The sequence below is a fragment of the Dermacentor variabilis genome, chromosome 4 (assembly GCF_050947875.1).
Source record: "Dermacentor variabilis isolate Ectoservices chromosome 4, ASM5094787v1, whole genome shotgun sequence".
NCBI classification, from domain to species: Eukaryota; Metazoa; Arthropoda; class Arachnida; order Ixodida; family Ixodidae; genus Dermacentor; species Dermacentor variabilis.
In genome coordinates this window covers 140,249,431-140,254,529 of record NC_134571.1, presented here as the reverse complement: position 1 = coordinate 140,254,529, position 5,099 = coordinate 140,249,431, and the positions used below count along the sequence as shown (strand labels likewise).

Genomic DNA, 5,099 nt, shown 5'->3' with positions numbered 1-5,099 from the left:
ATGCTTGCCGTACTAACAACATACGCCGGCAATGCGTCGCTCAACCTGAGTTGACATACGGTGCGCAGAAAAGGATCGCGCACATCTCGAAAAAACAAAAAGCGGTTGACAAGTTGTCGAACAAAAAGATGTGCCAAGCCAACACCCCCGTCCTTCACTCTTCTAAACAAATTGGTTCGGCTAGCTCTCTCCCATGCTGATCCCCAGATGAAGACCGCGAACACTCTGTGCAGCCTTTGCACATTTGCCCTGGAACAATGCAACACTTGCATAACATAATATAACTTCGCTATAAAAAACATATTACAAATTGTCGCCCTTGAAAAAATAGACTGGTTAGTGCTTGTCCATCTGTCCACTTTTTCTTTCGTTTCATTAGTTTGGTTCCTCCAGTACTCATCGCTGCTCTTGTACCTGTCGAGGGGAACACCCAGATACTTCGTCGGAGTTTTCACCCAGTTGACATTGGCGAAGTATTCCGGTGCCGAAGACCACTCCCCGTGCCACAGCCCGAGGGATTTGCCCCAATTGACTTTGCTGCCCGTGACGTCACAGAAATGTTTTACTACAGCAATTGTTTCAGTCACACTTGGTTCGTCTGTGCAACACACTGCAACGTCATCAGCATACGCTAGCAGCTTCACTTCGGATTCTGCCAATCTAAAACCACGTATATTGTTATTTGCGGTAATGGCCACACACATTGCTTCTATGTATATAGCAAATAACAGAGGACTGAGGGGACAGCCTTGGCGCACTGAACGCATGATGTTAATGGGGGCCCCCAGCGACTTATTAACAATTAACCTTGTAGTGCAGTTCTGGTACGCCAAGGCCACACCCTCAGTGATGATGGTACCGACATTAACATGATCCAATATGGAGAACAAAATAACGTGAGCGACGCAATCGAACGCTTTCTCAAGATCAAGCTGAAGAACTGCAACGCCGCCACCGGTGACGTCACAGCACTCGAGCACACACCGCATCTTATGGATGTTAGAAAAAATTGTTCGCCCTTTGATTCCACAAGTTTGATGGTCTGTGACGATTTCCTTTATGACACTTTGAAGTCTGGTCGCTAAAATCTTCATAAATATCTTGTAATCCACATTTGTTAGTGATATGGGCCTATAGGATGATACGAATCTCAGTTTATCTAATTTATCGTTCTTCGGAATTAGAATGGTGTGCGCTTTCCCAAAAGAAGGTGGCAATGATTTCTGCTCGTACGCTTCATTAAATACTTCTACTAATAAAGGGGCCAGTTCTCTTTTCAATGTCTTATATAAGGCGGCGCTGAGTCCATCTGGTCCCGGTGACTTGCCCAAGTTTAAATCGTCGATTGCCTTTTCGACTTCCCTCTCCGTTATTTTCCCTTCTAATCGCTCCTTAGCTTCATCACTCAAACGCGGCATGCGGTGCAGAAAGTCCGCTTTGAAACCCTCTAAATTCGCTTCCTGAAATGCAAAGAGCGACTGATAGTATTGGAAGAAGGCGTGTGCTATGCTCTCGTTGTCGTCAACAACAGCTCCATTCATTAAAAGTTGATCGACATGGTTTCGTCTTCCGTGTGCCTTCTCTAAACCGAGCGCCCTTTTAGTGGGCGTCTCCCCTGCCGCCAGTGCATCTGCTCTTGCTCGCACGATGGCACCTTGATAACGTTCTTTGTCGAACTGTTCAAGCTTTTCCTTGACGCTCCGCACATCGTCTTTGTACAGACCAGGCTCTCTGCACTCAAGCGTTATCAGCTGCTGAAGTAGTGTTCGCAAACCCTTTTCTTTATATTCCCTCTCAAATTTGAGGCAGCTTGACCTTTCTAAGGCTTTCATTTTAACTTTTTGTTTAACACATTCCCACTTTTCTGCTATTGTATCAGCCGCATCTTCGCGTATTTCATTAACCGCATCCCGCACTGCCTTTACAAAAGATGCATCATTTAATAACAAGTCATTGAGTTTCCATAGATGCCAATTAAATGCATGTTCCCTTTTCCTTATACCTATGTTACATTTTACCAGGCAGTGATCCGAAAATGACACGGGTACAACGCAATAACCGTGGCATCTTGGAATCGTGTCCAACGAAATGTACATGCGATCCAGTCGCGCATGACTACTGCCTTGAAAACGCGTAAATGTCACTTGACGCTCCCCTTCCAGACATTGAAAAACATCATCAAGTTCATTTTCATTAATTAATTTTGACAAAACGTCACTACTTCTATCACGCACGCCGGCATTGTTGGCTCGGTCTCTAGCACTCAACACACAATTGAAGTCCCCTAATAACACAACGCGCTTATTACAGCAAACATATTGTGAGAGGTTCGAAAAAAAGAGGACACGCTCGTCTACAGAATTCGGCGCATAAACGCATATGACGCGAAACTCAAAGTCAGAGATCGTAAAGTCACATAAAACAATCCTTCCATCCAGACAGGACCACACACTTTGAATATGTAAACCCGGCAGCTTCTTCACAAAAAGAATGCACCCCCCGGAGGTGCCTACCGCTTGACTCACCACCACAAAGTACCTAGTCGTGAATCGTCGCACCATGCTCCCGGTCTCCTCCTCTCCGTCAACCTTGGTTTCCTGGACGGCTAGTACGTCTATGTCATGGTCCGTTACCAACCGTAGGACCTGACATTGCCTACGACTAGCCGCCAACCCTCGCACATTTAGTGTGGCAATACTAAGTGACGGTATTTCATCCATCTTCATCTAGCGAGAAAAGTAGGCCCGGAGCATGGTGCTTACCCTTCACGACCAGCCCTTGGCTAGCCGCCTCCGGGGCCATCCGGCTTCCCGGCATTGTTTGTCGTCGACACTTTGATCACAGGCTTTCTTTCAGGCGGCACATTCGGCTTTGGTTTGAAGCCCACCCGCCTCCCCTGGGGCGTCTTTGTCGGTGGTCCCTCGGTGGTGCTAGTCGCACCCTCGCCTTGGTCCTTGGTCTGGTCGTGGGGGCGTTTGACGGGGCCGCCAAGAGTCTCAGTCCGGTCGCCGTCTTTCACAGCCTCGTCCTGCTGCATTGCCGTCATACCGTTGTCGGGCGGGTCTTCACTAATGGTTCCCGTCGCGGGGCCCACAGCAGTCGCGCCCTGCGCCTTCCCACACCGCTTCTCAGTACCTTGAGCAACCGTGCCTTCTGCGCCGACGGTCGACGTCTCGCCGACTGCCGCTGTCGGTACCAGGTCTCCGATGCCTCTAGCGGCGTCCTCCGTCTCGACCATGTCCATGACGTGCTCTGCGGCCACGTCGTTCACTGCTGGGCTTGTCACGGCGGCGTAGGATTTGACGCAGTCGGCGTCAACATGACCGAACCGTCTGCAGCGAGAACAGCGCGGAACTTTACACTCCCGGCGGACGTGCCCCGTGCCTTGGCAGCGCAGGCACTGCATGGGTCGACCAGGGACGACCACCAATGCCAGCTCTCCGCCGATGCGGACCTGATGAGGAAGGTCTTCCATTTTCACGCCGCTTTTCAGCTTTAGAAGCACAGTCCTGGTTGTCGACGTCTTGTCGCCCAGGCCATGGACGCGCCACCTTTCCCGGCTTACCTCTTCCACCTTGCCGAAAGCCATGAACGCCGTCCGTATGTCCTCGTCTGCAACGCCATAGAGCAGCCAGTGAAGCCTAAGCTTCACCTGCTGCTCTTGCGGGTCCACGATGACACACCGTCTTCCCTTCACTTGCAGTTCCTTAAGGGCCATGAGGCGCTTCGTCGCAGTGGCGTCAGACAGGGTCACCGCCCAGACGTGGTTTATCTGGTACGCCCCTATGCATACCACGTCCGGCAGCAGTCCCGTCGGCAGAAGGGCGTCTCTAAAATCTTCGACCTTGTAAGGTCTGGCGCGTACATCACCGTGTAAAAACACGGTGTTAAAGGCAACTCGTCCTTTCGGCAGCTGAGGCAAAATAAACGGATAATCCTTATCGTCGTCGGTGATCCTGTTTCCGCGACCAAAAGTGGTCGCTGTCGTTGCCCCGGAAGAGGCCATGACCCTACGATCCGAACAGCTCGGCTGCCGGATGCAGAATGACCACTCGGCCATCCTGACACTGTATACATCACGTGAGAAGAGCGTGCAGTGAGCGGCGCGTACAGCGCGGTATAAAAAACGCAAAATATTGTGTCAGAAGTGGGATTCGAACCCACGCCCACATACGTGGACCAGAATTCTCGTGTATCCCGCATCGCTGGGCAAGGTTTCCCTTGAGTCTGCCGCCTTAGACCACTCGGCCATCCTGACACTTTTTTTTTTCTTTATTGCCAGTCCTCGACATAACACAACACAAATTCCTAAATGATATAAACAAAGACCAAAGAAGCAAAAAGGGATGAATACACAAACGGAACAAGGAACAGTAATATTTACATTCGCTGCCGTCCGCTACTGTGGCACGACGTTGTCGGATTAAAATTCCTTTAGTGCTGTAAGGGGTTCAACCCTCGACAGCCACTCAGGAACAGGCTGTTGCATCTTGATCACTTCCACATACCGTTGCATGGATTCACAAAAGTACAGACGCGCCGGTCGGGCATCCGGGTCACAATGGTAACCCGCCATTCTTGCGCGCCATAAACTGTGGAGGCCCGTAAGCATGATCAGGTCGTACGGGAAACCTTCGTCGTCATATACTGGCAGAAACCTGATTCCGTGGGGATCTATAGGTAGCTCCTTTTTTAGAGTCCTTTGTAGCACGTCCCAGAAAAAGACCCCTTCCCAACAGTGGATGAAGACGTGATCTATGCTTTCTGTTTTTTTACATATAAGGCAGTGGGTTCCCCATGGCATGTAGAACCCACGTTGTTCAAGGAAGATTTTAACAGGTACAGTACCAGTGTGTAATTTAAAAAAGAACGATTTAGTGGCTGGTTGAACTGGCATCTTCTTCACCCTTTTCAATACATCTAGGCCTGGGCCTCCACTGTACGGGGCTCTGTACATAGGTACCAGCAAAACACTGTCACATAAATCACGATATAACTTTTTCCGTTTTACACTCCACAAATATGCACTTGAAAAACGAACACGCAAGAAGGAAACACTCTGAACTATTTCCCGAAAGAAACCACGGACTGGTCCTGGC

General features: G+C 49.8%; 1 non-coding gene across 1 annotated transcript; it reads right to left on the bottom strand.

The window, feature by feature from the left end:
• Positions 1-4,139: 4,139 nt before the first annotated feature.
• Positions 4,140-4,258, bottom strand: TRNAL-CAA (transfer RNA leucine (anticodon CAA)). The gene is made up of 2 exons: positions 4,221-4,258; positions 4,140-4,185 (listed from the first exon to the last, which is right to left on the bottom strand). It is a non-coding gene; the product is annotated as a tRNA-Leu (tRNA).
• Between the last annotated feature and the right edge of the window lie 841 nt (positions 4,259-5,099).